Source organism: Cynoglossus semilaevis, chromosome 6 (genome assembly GCF_000523025.1).
Source record: "Cynoglossus semilaevis isolate Cse_v1.0 chromosome 6, Cse_v1.0, whole genome shotgun sequence".
Lineage (NCBI taxonomy): Eukaryota > Metazoa > Chordata > Actinopteri > Pleuronectiformes > Cynoglossidae > Cynoglossus > Cynoglossus semilaevis.
In genome coordinates, this window is record NC_024312.1 from 7,577,990 (window position 1) to 7,596,237 (window position 18,248).

General features: G+C 39.1%; 1 protein-coding gene across 1 annotated transcript in view; it reads left to right on the forward strand.

Annotated features, from left to right (window-relative positions):
- klf13 (Kruppel like factor 13) overlaps positions 1-18,248 on the forward strand; it is a 37,778-nt gene that overhangs the window by 1,789 nt on the left and 17,741 nt on the right. Inside the window, exons 3-4 of the mRNA XM_017032943.2 lie at positions 4,512-4,608; positions 16,748-16,835. The gene's annotated coding sequence lies outside the window, so the exon portion shown is untranslated. The remainder of the gene's footprint in view (positions 1-4,511; positions 4,609-16,747; positions 16,836-18,248) is intronic.

Sequence of the window (18,248 nt, forward strand, 5' to 3'; positions counted from 1 at the left end):
CGGGTCCTTGGTTGGAAATATGTGAACGCATTCTCTTTTACAAAAGGTCCTTTCAATCCAAGCCCTCTGTGCCTGAGAAGAAGAAGAAGATTTTTGATTTTTAAAATAACACCTTAATAACAGTAGGTGTAAAAACTGTAAAAACACACAGTTACAATCAAGAAATTAATGTAGGAACTGAGGGGAAGGAGAAAACAAAGATTTGATTCTTAAAATAGGAGGATTTTACCTCAACTAAGGACTAAAAACTAGTTATTAAAGTTAAACCAAAAGTAAAAAAACAACTTTTTCTCAGCTTTGGTTATAAATGAGAAGCTTGGTCTGAATTGAAAATTGTTGAATCATTGATTCATTTAAAAAGCAACACAGCTCCACTCTTAGTATCATGATGAAACTCCAACACAGTTCAGATGTCAGAGAGTCGTGTCTTGACATGATTTCCATGTTTAAATCAGTCACTCTCTGAAACTTCAACATCTGCTTCAACACTCTCTGACTGACCCTCACATGTTAAATGTCTGTGTGGATTCATCCTGACCTACTGTCGATGTCCCTCATCCACCACACACTCTCAGTCGTCCTGTGGACCTCCATCACACCCATCCAGCATCACCACGTCCATGTACCAGCAGCTCCTAATGGAAGCTGTTAAATGAAAATGTAAGAATTGCAGATGCACTTACGTTTAATCTTCTGTCCCAGCTGCTGGCTTCCTGTCTGTAAGGCTGCAGATTAAGCTCAGAGAGAGCAGAGTGGAGCGGGACGCCTCCTGCCTGTTGCTTCTCTACCAGAGCTGTGCTGCTCTTATTGAGTCTCACAGGACATGAAACTTCTTCACTTTATGAGGGCTGCTTAATATGACGAGCATGTGAGCAGGGCCTTTGTTCGCCCGAGTCTCATGACTCCAGTTCAAGGTAATCCTTTTGGGAGTCCCATGACCCCCTCTCCATGTCCACAGGGTATTTTCATCCCTTTGCCTGAACAAGGCACAACAAATCTACTTTGATACCCGGCCTCTAATCTCCCAGTTTTTCTTCAGACTTTTTCTGCCTGCTCACTTCACAGTTTGAGTGAGAAAACAGAGCGGTCGAACCCACAATCTCTGCATTCTCATTCAGAGACTCTGCTACTTTACATTTGGAAATCAAACCCCCTCCAAATACTTTGATTTCAACTATATTTGCATAATTGAAAGAATTGGGCTCAGGCATTCTGGTGGAAAGCATCCGGTTAAGACACCACTGCTCTCCAGTCGGGGGTGAGGTCAGCCGCTGCTAATTGCTGTTAATCTCTATTTCAACCTACTTCGTTATGTGGAGGAAAAGCAGGAAAGGCAGTAAAAACATCTATAGACCCATTATTCCCCTAATTACATTAAACCGAATGATAAATTACATTGGTATATATATATATATATATATATATATATAAATATATGTTTTCTAGGCGTGTTTTTACTAATTTTTACTAAAGAGTGTGTAAGAGAACATCTTTATTCAAATGTGTTATATTATGTGTCGACTTAGCAATGTTTTTTATGTCACATAACTCTATAATAGATAAGGCTGTATTTTGAAATGTGGTCGAATTTTATGGATTAACAGTTGTTCATTTTGTCATTTAGGTGATTTTCTTGCCTATAGTTGAATGAAACGATCCACTGTTAGTGTGTTCAACTATTTTGTTAGTATCATTGTTTATCCCTCAACGGTAAATGCATTTAAAGGGTATTTAGGAACATTCTGTTCCTTTTTGTGTTAGCTTTTTGTGTTAGCTACTGGTTAGCTAGTCCATTGGGAAAAAAAATCTGTTCCTTTTTGTGTTAGCTACTGGTTAGCTAGCTATCTTTCTTCAGATTTTTTTGTTAGATTAATTGTGGATTAACATTTACCTTTCTTACTTAAATTTTAAATGCATTTTTACTGTTTAATCTTTAGCCGATATTTCTGTTCTTGTACCTTTGAAGGTCACCTATTTAGCAATTTAACCAGGTTCATTTATGTCTTTTTTGGCTAACCTTCGGTTAGAATCTATAGAGATTTTTAATCATATTTTAGCTTTCAATTGTCTTAAAAAATGTTAAAGTGGAGTTTTTAACACTTCTCCTTTTATGGTGGCAACAGTGGTTACTATGGTTGAGCAGTGACAGTTTATGTCTATGAAGAGACGACCGTCTGAGGTTTAAAAACAAACAGAAATAATACAAAAAGAAAGTCCAGCTTCTCCAACTTTTTGGGCCTCGGACAGATTGTGGAAAAAAAGGCACATTGTTAGACGCACAACGTTAATCACAGCTCAGGAAAAACAAAGACCATTTCCACAAGGGCTCGGCCAAGTGAGCGAGCTTACTTACTTAAACTCATTAGCCACAGCCGCTAAAACCACAATCCAGCGGTCGCCTGCTGCCCTGTTAATATCAGCCGTTAAGCACTTAACCATAAAAACTGTAAAGAATGAGACACTGCAGGATCAGATTGTGTCACAGCAAGAAAATGAGCAGCAACTCATTAAAAGCTCAGAGAATAATGTTGTTCGACCCCAACAATTGTTGGGAAAAATAATATAATGAAATCATTCATTATATTATTAATATATCTCTCCTTTTACTGAATTTTGGACATTTTGTGACACTTATGTAACATACACACATGCATGTTCTACTTTTGTTTTAATTCAATCATCTTTTTAAAAGTTGAAAAAAAAAGATATTTTTGCTTAGTTTCTTTGTGTTATATGGGAAGTTTTTACATTGTTTTACTTAAGAAAACTTTATGTAAAAGAATGCAAAAAGTACAGAAGCCCAAATAAATAATCTGATTGTAGGATTATTAATATAGTAGTTAAATTAGAGCTTTGTGTGACAATATTTCCTGTTGACTAGAGAATCTGAGACACATTATTTGTCTTTTCCATGGGTTCTGTGTTCTTTGTGTTAAATGCTGTCCCTGTCTTCTACAAACATGGGCAAAATCTCTCGGTCCAGAGGTCGAAAGTTTCTTAAAAAACGACTTCTTTGTTTAACTCCACCGTTGTATTTTTATGGATAACTTAGTATTAATACATCCATCTAAGGTAATTTTTGTAAAATATTTTTACCTATTTTTACCTTTACCTATATTTAAAATTGTATAATCTAAACGTCTTATTTAGCCAGATTCGACCTGAAAAACGTTGGTTCTGTAAACAAGTATTTATTTTTAAATAAAAAAAAAAATAGTACAAATTTCCTTGAGCCTTAAAGAAATGCATTTTCATACATTGATGCCTTTCACTGCATGAATCACATGGGCCTGGTCTTCTGACCCACAGCTTAGTGAGCTGATAAATCAGAGCAAATTTGTTCCAGTTCAGCTACAATTACATGGACTGTTCAGCCTAAAGACTCATGAGTTTAGGGGTAATGACGGCCGAGCGTCTCTGTGTCAGTTTATGACCTGGTTCAGCACAATTCACTTACTGCATTTTATAAATCTGAATGGAAATACTGATAGGAATACAAAGGAATCCAGGAAAACAAAAGGCTCAAGTGAAATGGAGATTGTGACTGTGTTTGTGTCAGGAGGAATTTGGGGGTCCAACCAGGAATGTGATGTTAGCAGGTCTGAAGATAAAAGCAGCTAATTGCTCAGCTTTGCATTTGAATAGAGATGAAGTGAGAGTTTAATACAAGACGACAGGGAGGAAACCATCCACTATCTTAATAAAAAATATTCCAGACTAGTCGTCCGCCTCACTGAATTAAACCTCCCTGCTCCGCAAGTCAAGTTACAACACCGCATGAGGAACGTTTGCATCAACTGTGAAACTGACTGTTCTCGCTGAGTCCTGTTTGTAAATGCATCCATTGTCCTGCTGGCTCTGAAAATCCAGTTACCAATCACATGAGTGCAACATGTCACTGATTATCCCAGAGAGTTAAGGGAGTCATAAGACGTTTTACAGACACTGTTTTCCTCTGTTTTCCTGCATTGGAAGCAGAGACGGAGAAGAAGAGACTATGTCGAATGTTTTCAGATTTGAAATCTGGAATGTGAAATAAACACAGCACCTTCACAAATGTTTTCCCCCCTGATTTAAGTGTAAGTCACCAGTTAGATAAACTGTGTAAACAGTGTTTCTATATAAACGGTATAGCAAATGGTAAAAAAAAAAGTTATAAATAAAATCTTATGGATTTGTAATTTATTTTTATTATTATTATTTTATTAGATTTGATTTACTAGACTTTTTTTTCAGAATTTTTTTTATTATTTCAAATTACTTTGGCCAACATATATAATACAACAGTGTTTTCCAAGGCGGTCCAGATTTGATCCTTCAATTTAATCAAATGCAAATGCGTTATGGAAAGGTACTGTATATAAATGGTTTTAGGTTTGTGTATAGATTTACTCTTTACTTCTCGTTTTTAACAACTTTAAACATTTGCTAGCAATTATGGGCTGTTTGAACGTAAGTTTAAAAGAGCATAAATACAAATGTGGTTTTCTTTTTTTGCCCTGTCCCTGCAGCTGTGGAAACCAACTCGCTGCCCTGTCTGAACAAGTCCAGCATCCGTGTTGGCTGCCCCCCATAATGTTGGCCTGGACCTTAGTGGACTCACACGTGGTAAGCGACATACGTAGTTCTCATAAACTGCCTTTCTAATATCTGATGGATTAGATATTGATCACAGTAAAGTGGGAAAATAAGTCACTAAAGGTTGGTACATTGCAAAAAAAAGTCAATTCTAAAAAATAGACTGTTTTGTTTATTGGATAGTATAAAATGTGTTGATTTTTCACAACCCCCTTGTAGTACCTCGGTGTAACCCCTAGGTGTCGTGTATTTTCTTTATAATATATTTGAGTGTAAAAGCTGTCCTACGTGTATTTTGGAGAAGAAGACTTCTGCTAAGTCATGTAAACGACCAGCACACTAGAGTCACCTATTTAAACATGTAGAAGAAATGTGAAACACTGGCCGAGACTAATGTCTGTGTTCTAATCTAAACCTGCACATATGGCTGATTTGGACCGAGAGCCGACACGTGCAATTGTAGAAAACCTGCTTTTTCCTCACCGTCGAGGACATGTTAATAGGAGTGTGTTAATCACATGAAAGCAAAATGTAAAAGTCCATAATCTGTCAGGGCCGTGGTTTTCCATACTGAGCCATTATGAAGGATTAGACGGCTGTGCTGCATCCAGCACAGGCTGCCAGTCCTCAAACACTTAGGAGTAAAGTGTGTGTGCAGCCAACGTACAGTCTGCAGTCTAGCAGGAGTGAAGGCTCTGAGGTCATTGATAAGAACCTAACCTGGTCTCAGGCTATTGTGATGTTGCATGTGACTGAGGCTGTGCAGTCATTCACAGAATCATATGGCTCCTCTGAAGCCAAAAGTTCACTGGAAGAACTGTTAATGTTGTTGTGATGATGTTCCACCCATTGTCAGTGTGAATGTCTTTATGGTTTGGAGCCAACAGAAAGGCTCAGGATGTCGTTAAAGTGGTGAGGGAGAGGTGAGAGAGAGTGAAGTCTGCTGTGTGAAACTGAATCAAATGTTGACTTCTCCTTACCTTCTGTGAGCCGGAGGTTGAGCGTTTGAGGGACGACCTTTTAAAGGTGGCACCCGAGCCCTTGGCATCCATGCTGAGGACCGGCTGTGTAGGTCAGTTGATGTCAAAAGAGATTCCTTGAGCAGCAGCAGCAGCAGCTCAGGATTCTGATGCCAGATGTAGACAGAAAACTAAAAAGGACCACCATCACTGAGGTTTCAGTGCCCTGCCGTCCTCTCTGTGGTGTATTCCCCACTGACTGACAAGAACGAAATCTCAGCCGGGATATATAAATCACTCGATGACACACTTGACACATAGACCCTCTGCCTCTGGTCTCGTAATCAGGATTAATGCAGGCAGCTCTTATGAAGCCTCTGATTCTAATGGATGGAGGTTTAATAAATGGTTATTGAAGGTAAATCTACTTTGGCACATCACATCCATCCCAAAAAAAACCTCAGAGAGAGAGAGAGAGAGGATACAAGCTAGGAGACCAAAGTTGACTGAAGGCTGTCCTGTCAGATTAGGCACAAAGAGGGAAAGAAACATGAGGATGTTAGAGACCATTAGATGACGTAGCATTATAGATGTAATGTGAGCAAATTTTCTACAGCAAAAGCATTAACAAATTATTTAACTCGGTAAAAGGGGTCAAAGTTAGTCAAAAAATGTTCAAGTTTTAATAAAAAGCAACAAAGTAGCAGAGTAGAAAACCAAGTTGAAGTTTGTTTAAAGGAAAGCTAAGTAGCCAAAATAGCTAGCGACAAAATTAAGAAAAGGAAAAGTAGTTATTAGTGAAAATATCTGTCAGTTCCTAGTTGATAGTTATCTTATTAGTTATTGATATAAAGAAAACGTAGCTAAGAATAAGCAAACATGAATTAAAATTGTTAAGAAACAGCTGAATGTTATCCAAGTATATATAGAGAAAACATACAGGTTAGCCAAAATTGCTAATAATGATCACCAACAAAATATAATAAAAGGGATATTTAGTGTACAACCATTTATGTACAAAAACATATCTACAAGAAGTTATGTTTAATCGACCTTAAATCAAACTAACAGATCATTAGAAAATATAGGAAAAAAATTATATAACTAAGGTTGTTTACTACTCTATCACCTCAGGATAAAAATGGAAATTATTGCCAGTAAATAGACAAACATGACAACTACAGCTTACTAAAGCAAGATCCACAAAGCACTGAGTCTGTACAGATTACTGGAATGATTAAATTAAGTATTCTCTCATTTACAGAAGTTTACAGACGCATTAGATGTCTCGTAGCTCCCTCTGCTGGACACTTAACCAAAGTGCTAAAGTAAAACAAACTAACAAAAAAGTAATTGCAATGCAAATAAATAAATGGATAAATAAAATAATAAATAATAAAAAACAAGCAGTGTAGAGGAAACATATGTACCTGTGTTTGCCACTAAATAACAAATCCATAAAGGATAAAAAAAAAGCCAACCCTTCTGTCTCTGCATCCATGTGGGTGAGTGTGATCACCCTGCAGCATGGATGATGCAAATGTAATTTGTCCTAGTAAGCAGACACAAATCAGCTTTATCACATGTCACTGAAGGAGATTACTCATCTCCTTCAGTGAGGTGCAGGAGGTAATGCAAGGACGGTAATGTCATTGCTGCAGTATAAAACATGAATGAACAAACCAGCAAAGCCAGTGAGAGGAGAATTCTTCTGGACTCAGATGTCCTCAGATCCCTCCTGAGATTTTCAGTGTAATTTAGGTCAGGAATGAGACTGGCAGTTGAATGACAGCAAACCCTCTGTTGTCTCGATGAAGTCTCCCTGTTTTTTACTTAAATAATAGAAATAACTCCTTCCACCCACATGACCCTATGGTTAGGGTGTTAAAAGGCTGTAAACTCACACCCTTACAATCTATTCCTGTGCAAGGCTCTAGGTATCATTTAGCAATTATTTCTTATAATATAATATAATATAATATAATATAATATAATATAATATATGATAAAACTGATTGAATTAATAAATAAACGTAAATTTTTAATCAATTCAACCTCAAACCAGTAGAGCACCGTGATGGCTGCTATTTAAAAACATGACCAGCTTTACTATTCATAAATAATCTCCCCTCTACCACGATTTGGGATGTCCATTAATATATCTTGTACAATGTAGTTTAATACAATTGTATTTATTAAAGAAATATAAATAATAAATAAATAATTATTTATTGAGGCTATTCTGCAGAAGTGTCACCGCAGACCTACAAGTACATGATGTACAAACCAGCGTGACCCCTCTTTGAGGACACGGGTGCATTTTAGAACACGCGAGTTCTAAATTCAGCCACCAGATGGCGGCCCAAACATCTATATGTGAGCTATGGTTAGGTACAATATCCATGGGGTCACAGAGGTACTGTGTCCTTCTCTCTTCCTGGAACGTTGTCTATAGGTCCTGTGTTCTGTGTTCGCCAGTACAGATACACCTAATTCAACAAAGGCAGAGCAGTGGCCCCCGCAGTGTTTGTTTGTCCTTTTACTATTTTATTACAAATTGTTAATTTATTTTCTGTGTATATGAGTAGCTTTGGGCTACACCTTAAACAATCCACGCTGTCATTAAAAACAAGAAAGTGAAAAAAGTGAATGAGTCAGTAGAAGATCTTGTTTGTCCTCCTTTGTCTGGACCTGGAAATCCAAACATTAAAAAAATAAAGGAATCAAGAACTGTTTAAAAGACGTAGATAAAAACCAAACTAAAAGACGTCACTGCTGCCTTTCTTCGTGGGTGGATTTTATCCAGGTGATTTGCATTGGCCTGATCTAACAAATCCATAAAAAGTCCTGTGTTTTGGAATGGTACAGTGTTTCTCTGTAGTTGCTATGGAGACAGACAACACCCTCACCTGAGACGTTGGTCCTTTAGGTGTGTTCAGTCCTTCAGTACTGCACATGAGGACAAACACTGTTCTGATGACGACACACACACACACACACACACAGACACAGAGAGACTATAAAGGTACACTACGTGTTAAGGCAGATGATGTGCTGATATGTTTGTGTGGCAACATTTTCTTTCTACTGACAGGACAGACATGGTAGAAAATGTTCTTCAGAGGTTTGTTATACGTGGGTCATGTCAGGACAAGTTCCCTCTGCTCTCTTCAAGTCCACAGAACCTCGTGTTCCCCACATAATAACAACTTATTTCACATGACACAGCAAAGTCTTGATTTGTACATCTGTAACCCAGGAGAACGTTCATCTGCACATTGATGCCTAAGACAATAACTAAGTGGCCAACCAAGGCACTGCATTTTGTACATTTATATTTGGGTCATATAATGTTTTTGGGGTTAGCCCAAATTGCTTATGATAGCACAAGATAACCGAATGTTGTCAATGGTGAGCAAATCATTTAAAAATGGAAAGAAAAACAAAAATTACCAAAGTTAATGATAAACTAAGTTTGTTTAGACATTGGTCAAAGTTAGCTACGTTTTCAGGTCGTTGGCAAAGTGATGTGCATAGTGTAAACACAAACATTAGCCCTAGAAATGCTTGAAATAAAATTGCATATGTAGCAAAAGCTAAGCAAAACAACAGACAAAAGATAATTTTGGGAGGTTAAAAACTGGTTAAAGTTAGCAAGGAAATGTTCAATTATTTAAGGTTGACAAAAGGTTGAAATACATTACTGAAGAAATACAAATATTAAACAATCAGGAAATAATAACTTAAGACAAGAATAAAAAATCAGACAAATCATTATTGCACAAAAATAGCTAGCTGGTTTAATTAGCCAGTTTGATGACATCTTTTTGTCATCTTTTTAGACTGCTCCACAAAACATTTGATTAAACTGGACCCAGACGTCCCTATGGTCGTTCATCCAGTGATTTTATCTTGAACCGTAACTACAGTATATCTGCAAATCTAACTTTTCATTTGTGCAATGCCAACACAAATACCCCCAGTGCCTGATCTTCCAGCTACATCCAAAATCGGTACCCTGCTTCTCTGCAGGAGGCTATGGAACCCTGCAGCTGCAAATGCACAGGAAATATTATATGTGCACATGACAGGGAGGCGTTTTGAAGATAAAGGAAAAAAAACTTCTTTAAGTTAGGTCTCAGAGGTGTGGGGCGTATCCCACTGATGACAAAAAAAGTGTTGTTTACAATGTCTGGGCCTCAAGAGGGGACGGGGCTGGGTGAGGGGTAAATTTAGCGAGCACTGAGCCGTGGGTTTTCCTGAGGGTCTTATGAGGATAATACTGATGATAAGCTATGTGTTAAGAGTGGTCCCTCTGTACTCCACTGTCAGCACAAAATGGATTTTAGGGAAGTAGACAGGAAGGGGGCGTGGCAGACAGCAGGTCTTGTATAATGCTAACAACAGCTCTGGTGAACAACAGGGCTCGCTGCTCGCACGCACACAGCCCCGTCTGCTGCTACTGCTGCTGCTGCTGCTGCTCACTAACAGACTCACTGAGCACCACTCCAGCTAAACTGTTCCTGGAAACACGTGTCCCGGGAGAAATGCCTTCCGTGGAGCTCCTACTTGGAGTAGTTAATCAGCTGCCCTGTTTATACATCTCTATTTTTCTTCGCTCAGCAGAGCACATGCTGCTGTAAGGCATTTCCAGAACTGACCTGGGGCCCACACAGAGGTTAAGAGGGAATCCATATGCTACACTGGGGGCTGTAAAGCAGAAACTCCCCTTGACCTACAGGAAGTTACTCTGCCATCACTGAAACTATGCCATAATATACAGGCCATCAGAACGGTGGATCTGTCCCTTGTTCTAGGAGGTTCTAATGACTTTCAGCACATTGTTACTGAAGCAGGCCAGGATGCAGTAACTATTGCTCCAAGTCAACATAGTGAACCCAGTTTCCTTCATAGTGTAATTAAGTAAATTGTAAAATATTCACTTACTATTCTTCGCAATATATATATGCTCTATTCCTATATTTAGTTTAGTTAGGTGTCTCAAATTTTGATCAAACAGTAGCTAGATACAGTAGCTTGTTTTTACTGCTGGGACTCTATAAACCATTGTTACCCAAAGACTGGGTTGCGACCCTCAGGTGGGTCGCAAGAGTTTTTTTTGGGGTCATCTTGCATCATGTTTCCCAGAAGTTTACAAATAATGTCTATTGACTTGGGTCATGAAGGTTTGTGACTTTTAAAATATGGGTCCGCAGAACATTTTTTAGGAAACACTGCTATGAACAGTGGACGGTGTTGAAGTTCAGTTTCTGCATGGTGATTGGACAGGCTGGGTGAAGGGTGAAACCACTTTTTATTGACATATATTGCCATAGTGTTGGTGTTACCCCTATGCGGAGTTTGCATGTGTAGTCTAGAGACAAACTGCAACCTGTGGTCTGGTGTGTGCTTGTCAATGTAACGCATTCCCATGTGTGAGTGTGTATGTATGTATATGTATATATATATGTATAGCATATAAACATGCTGGGCGATGAGGTGATTTTTAAAACACGAGATGCTTGATAGAAACATAGACTTAAAGTGGATGGACAGTTGAATTATTGGATGTCCAGTGTACATCTTTGTTTTTTATTGTATGCACTAATTGCACTTCCTTGTTCTAGTTTTTTTATTATTTACTGTTACTATGGACAGCAGTTTATATTTTAATAGTTGAACCCTGAGCTCCTCCGGTTTCCCACACCAGCAGCTACCACTTGTGGATTCCTGTCCCGCAGCTGCGTAAACTTCCAGAGTCAACTTCTCCTTCAGCATTTAAACAACTAGATGTGCTTTTGACACTGTAGGAAAACCTACATTTCTTGTCTCTACTTCTGACCTTTTCGGGCATTGACGTGAGATAAAAGGGAACATTTGAACTGTCCTGCATCAACACCATGGAGACGTGAGTCAGAAAAGCTGACAGCTTCACAGACAGACAAACAAAACGAAGAACTGCTGATCAACGCATTTGCACAAGGAACTGAAGCCACATGATACAGTCCTTTTGTGCGTCAGACGACAACCACATTTTGATAGATGTACTGTAAATGAATGTCAGAATCCCATGTTAACCAGAACAAAATCAATAGTCTTTGGCTGCTTGTTTGATCACAGATAAAGCCACCCAGCAGTGAGCGAGATTACTGAGAATCAAAGGCCAAGAGCTGTCAATATTTGAGTGAACCACAGGCTTTGGTTAATGCTACGATAACAACATGTTAAACTATGTCTTGATCAAACATTAAAAACACAAGAGTTAAAACTGAGCTTTGACTCCAGTTGAGGCTGCTCTGATCTCAGGTGCTCCAAACGTCTGGGTCACTGGAGTTGAACTGCTGCTGCTCCAATAATACTCAGAAAATCTTCACATTACGATTATGACCAACGTTATCTAACCTTAAGATGACTGTTGACATCTGGAGCTATCATTTAGCTTTTGTTAAATGTTAGCTCTGGAGCTTTGTCTTTTTCTCTCCCAACATTTAATTATTTCTTATGAAATATATATATATAGCTGCTTTGCTACATTTTTGTTAATTTTCTGATGTTAAGCTTTGGTTTATCCTTTGCCATGAGTTTTTATAAAATACTTTTGCTATATTTAGCTAGCTCATTAACTTATTATTGGTTATCTTCTTTAACTTTAACCTTTAAATTTTACTTGTCACTAATCCATCATTTTCCAATATTTTATTTGCTTTCCTTCACCCATATTTTACCTACATGCCTTATTGCTACATATGTTGTTTTTGGACAATATTTATATGTTTTTTTCTCATTTCCTATTATTTTCCGATATCTTTCAGCTATCTTTTAATCCACTTTCAACTATTTCTTTCCTTCTTGTCAGCTACTTGCCATTTTGCTTTTGCAAATTTTTACTCATCTTGCTTTTACATTTACTAAAAAACACTCTCTACTTGGCAAGCAATATGCGAGTTGTGTGGCATGGAGAGCCCAATTGTGCTCCCTTTTCAGATGTAATTCTTTCCAACCCATGACTACTTTGTGACCAAGAAAAGTGTGTCTGTGTCTGCGAGAGTGTGTTTCTGTTGGACGTAGAAGTCAGTACAACACTGACATGTTGTGTTTCTGCAACAAGAGACACTGCACCACACCTGACAGTCGTTACAGGAAATTGCATTGATAGTGTATCTGAGCAGAGGACAAAGAGTCACTCAGGTTCTCATCTTCTCATTGATTGTCTTAGATGTCTTACAGAGCCACCATAAAAGTCCAAGTCAAAGCGAGCGGACGAGCATGTGTCTAATCCTGCTGATCATAGCAGCATTGTCATTATCTATGGGCTTCTGTCTGTGACTGTAATTACAACAACCCTGGATGATCTGATACACAGATGGTGGTGGTGGGAGACAAAGCAAACTGGTCTAAGCTAATTGGTACAGGCTGCGGCAGATGATGAAGGTATAAGCTGGCTGAGGCTTCATGGCAAAATCTTTCAAAGGTTGGATTGTGGCTGTTATGTCAAGGCTGATAGAGGTGAAAAAAGAAGCGCTTCAGCCCCATTGCTCTATGATGGCAATACAGCGTTTTAAACAAAACTTTCAATTAGTTGTACAAAAATCTAGTTCATGAGCAATTTAGCATAAATGGTTGTTGAGCTAATAGCAACATTGCTTTAGAGTTTTTTTTCAATTAAAAACAGGCATGTTATAAATATTTGGTTTTTTATTTTAATCAACTTATTTGACCAGTAGGGGTGCTGTGGCTGTTCTGTCTTCTGAGGTGGACTTCAGAATGTTCCTTATACATTCTTAGACATTGAATTATTTTCACTTAATAATGAGTTCAGTCATGTCTTGTAAGATTGCAGTACCTTTTTGAAGAAGAATTGTCACATATGAGGGCAGAGTTACTTACAGACAGACAGAATTATTATTAATGCACCATAAGTCTATAAGAATGAAGTACTCACACTGGCCAATAGAAATCAAACTAATTCACTTCAACCACAAACTGCTGCCAGCGATAATATGTATGTGGTCAAAGTCCTTTCTGAGCTGCCACGTATGACTTCAGTTTACAGTAATCAATTGGAGATATGTGAAAACAAAACCAAAAGGAGATCGCGATAACTATGTGCGTTCATCCAGGAACTCATGACATGGTTATTGATGTCATAAATCAGACGCCAATCAGAGGCCAGCTTTGTCAGTGTGACTTTTTGGTGAGGAACAGGAACTAAATTCAGATTTTATGCTACTAGTGTGATAAGACAAGACAATGCCGGAAAATTGAATGTACAAAAATTCTCACATGTTGCTAATGCTTTAACAAAAACCCCTATTACACTCGTGACATAGAAAAGGGCAGCTGGTGTGAAATCACGCACAAGCGATGTTCCCTTGTTGCTCATTAACCTCTTCAACCCTGCGACTCTTGATTTGTATTTTTACACACATTTACTGAGCTTCCTGGAATTTTTCGTCAAAAGCAATACATTTCAGAGTTTGTTCCAAGCACTGACACACCTTTTCTGCTTTCATTTTTAGCATCTACAGCTATATGTCTTTTAAGAACTGTAAATCAAACAATTTCCCTTGAAGCAAAACAATCTTTTTCTCACACCCGCGCAGGAAGCGGGGTTAGACTGAGCCAAAACTGACACTAAAACCCTTGCAGCAAAGCATGTGCGTGGATTGATCTGTGTAAGGCTCCCAAAACTCTACAGCGGGGGTTGTTAGAGACCATTCAGCTATCGCTTGAACTCAGTGGTTGAACCTTAGCTCAGGACATCAGCAGCCCTTTGTTGTCAGTTCTTAGTAGCAATAAAATGTCAGCTTAGATTTATAGTTATCTAAATTCTATTTTAATTTGCATAATGCTCTCTACAGAGGAGGAAAGAAAAGGGGCCAGCTCCAGGAGATGAAGCTAGACTACAGCCTCAGAAGGTTAAATCATGTACTTCTGTTGACTGCTCCCTCCCCATAGACCACCACAGTCCCCTGCCTCCTCCGTTGTTACACCAACCATGTCATGTCCTCCTTCGCTGCCATGATTCTTCTCTAGGATCTATAAACAACATACAAAACCAAATCAGCTGACAAGAGCTAAACTGTATTTCATATTTTGTGGCAGGCCATCGAAATGTTTAGGACTGTGAAGGAACGTACTGCAAAACATTTGTTTACTTCACCCTCGGTCTAACAAGACTATGGAAACACTGCAGTAGTGAATGTGGGCATTAACTCAGTAAATCCATGCGATGTGTCATCTGGCATCTGAAAGCACCTGGTGCCTTTCCTGTGGTGAACGCCTGGGACCTTCTACTTGTTGATGCAGGTGTGCTTATGCAATACAGCCACAGTATAAAATGAATAAAATGAGAGGATTTAACATAGGAAACACCCTTGTGACCAGTGACACAAACTGTGTGAGGCTGTTGTGCCAGTCTGTCAGTTTACAGTGTTGTCAGTACACAACGCATAAAGATTGAAAGAAATTTAAAGGATATATCACTGCGGATATATCGGTAAAGATGCAGCATAGTGTAACATTAAAATATCAGTGTCTCTGTGTAACATTTAAACATTTTGTTCATCTTACCTCTGTTAGTTTGACACATTGGTTATTACCTCTTGCCACAGTAAACAGAAACACTTCTCTCCCTTTTTTTTTAGAATAAAATACATCATTGGCCTTCAGCGTTTTTTCGAGCCCAAAACTGATGAAGGTATGGTCAAAGTTATTCTACATTCAGTACAAATATTTATTTTAGATTTTCTTTCGTATATTCATTTTTAGTGTGGCTGTAACAATACATTAATAAACACACCTGTAATTAACTTCAACTGATAACCATCAGTCATCTTGATTAGATCTTGAAGTTTATTTGGAGAAAATTACATTTGTCAAAAAATGTGTTTAAAAAAAATATATGTATGAAAATGTCTAATTGGGTAAACGTCATGGCCCTGCTGCAGTGGCTTTGTGAACAATCTAGTGGCTGGAGGTCCCCTGTTGATGACCACTGTGATACACCATCAGTAGTGATGAACTAGACGACCTACACTGGTAGTAGTTACAGTACATAGATGGATATTGTTTTGATTTATTGCTGTCCTAAATGCTAGCTGTACTCCCCGGTTTCTGGTAGCTAGTTAGCCCATTACATAAAACCTTCACCTTTACAGTAACAAATGTGGGAACAGAAACCTGTGGGAGCAGAACTGATAACAAGAGTCCTGACGTCCTTCTGAGTCAGACAACATGTTACAATAATTAATGAACAATTAGCTTTGTATTCTGTTACTACAAGAATCAGCCTGCAATCAACAAAGGATTACAGTTGAGGCGTAACAAAACATCAAAGGATTTCTAGGACAGCTTGTCAGACTAGCTATTATGGAACAAAAATTTGTACAGCAACAATACTGCGTGTTCACACAAAATGTTGGGATAGGCCTCAGTTACTGGGCCAAGATTGTTAATAGAACAGAGCCGGTAAAATCACACTTTTGGACAGCGTTGCAAGCCTTGCCTGTGAGGAGGAAGCACAACGGCAACGCAGCTCTTGTAATGTGAGACAACTGCTAACAGGTAGGAGGGTGAATCACAATAATCTGGTTTTCTGGAATGCCATGTTTTCTTCACAGACTGTAAATAAGAACAGGGGTGAGGCTAAATGAAAGGAAAATTCTGCATTGGATTTCAACACTACAGTGTGTAGCCTGTAATCTGAACCGTTCATTTTCAAGTCTCTTTTCCTCATGTATATGAGTTTGGTCAATTATGATTACATTTAAAGAGAAAGGGAGGCGGCATTGTCAGTGAAAATAAAGTAAGGTGGTAATTGTGAGTGGATGCTGCATGTGATTGACAGCTGGATCTTTCAATAGCACCCTGTCTGTGGGTGAGATCTGTGAGGCTATAATGGGGTGACTCAGATTTTGATGCAACATCATGACAAATCATTTTCACACGTTCTCTGCATTATCACCTCCTTTTTCCAATTTGTCCAAAAAAAACTCACGTCCTGATTCCAATATGAACTGGTACCAGTATATGCAGTGGCAAACGTCTCAGGAATTCCACAAGGAATTTCAGCATATTTGGGGAAACCCAGATATTTGGTCATTAGGTTTTCATTATCGGAGGAAAAACAGATTTTTACAGATTGTACATGATTGTGCTAATATCATCCCTAATCCCTAATGTGAACATTTGTTTGTCTCCTTTTGTAGCCCAGTGATTGACTGGCAAACTGTCCAACGTCCCTGCACTCACCCAGTGACTGCTGGCACTAGGAGCTGCTCTGAAAAGGATGTCGAGGTAGGAGGATGAATGAACTACAATTTGTGTTTAACGTTTATATATCACACCACAACTTGTAATGAAGATAAGAGCTCATTTAATAGCACTTGACAGGGGTATCATATTTATCAGTACACTTTGGGGGCTGCTTGAGTGTATTGCGTCGTAGTTGACCTACATAGACTACTGCCATGTCAGCCTTCAGAATCAGCCTGCCCATAGATCCTCTAGACAGGAGACTCCCACAGAAACATAGCAACACACCCGGCCTTCCTCTCTCCCTCCCCTCTTTGCAGCTATGCAGAGCAACAGGGGGGAAGGGACTTAGTTAACATATGGCTTATTGTGAACTGTGGTCTGTGGCTCTCAGATCATCAACTGTGGCTCAGGCCTTGTCAGAAAACTCAGTGAGTTATTTTTCTACAGACTGACTTATTTTTTCCATCACATTTGTCGCTGAATACGTGTCATCCTTCAGTGTTGGACTTTGAACGTCTCATATCAAAGTTGCTGTCAGTTCGCCACCTTAATAACACGGTGCGAAGCGATTCCAAGTGGTGATCACGTTAGTTGTAGTGCACAGTAGAGACAGCTGGTGCAAAGCGGTGATGACTGTCTGTTTCATTACCATGTTTGCTTGAGGAGGGAAATGTGTCGCTGGCACACTTTGTGGCTCCGTTGCGTGTCTAGCAAAAATGGTCCGCCACGCTTTGGTGACGTCAGGTGAGCTAATAATATCCCAGGAACGGGATGTTCTCGCTACTGCACTGGGGTCACTTGAGGATAAACGGCGCATGTCCCCTGTGGAGGCAGTAGTGACAGGCTGGATTCTTTGAAAGGGAGAAGCTGGGAACGGTCCGGTGCCATTTGCGCCGGGCGCATCCCTGCGGTCAGCGTGGTTCAGGCACCAGGGCAGAGGTTGTGTGCGTGTGTGAGCGTGTGTGCGCGCGCCGTAACAGTCTGCGTGGAGCCTCGCCCACTGGTGAACCCGGTGACTTTAGAACGCAGTGTGGTGGAAGCGGTGAAAACAACCATGTGATGTCAGGGCGCCTCACTGGAAATCGTATGTTGTGAAATTCAGCCTGGTTGTTTTTTCTCCGTGTGCTCTACTTTGAGGTTGAAGACGTGCACGTCAACTGCACAAACACCAATAAACTTCAAACAAGTTTTACCTTGCACACGAAATCGAAACAAAACACATTTAAATGTTTACAAAATACTGGTATTTAATTAATGGGGACCACAGCTGTATTTCCATTCAAATGATTACATGAAGGTAAACAACACAGAAATATATATGTGTATGTATACAGTTTTAACATAGAGACCACACAGGTGTAACATTTCCTCATGAGACGTTAATGTTTCACAATGGGCTAATGTTTTTGGCGCAGCGTTGCTGGAGGTGTACAGCTCCATGTAACCCTGGAC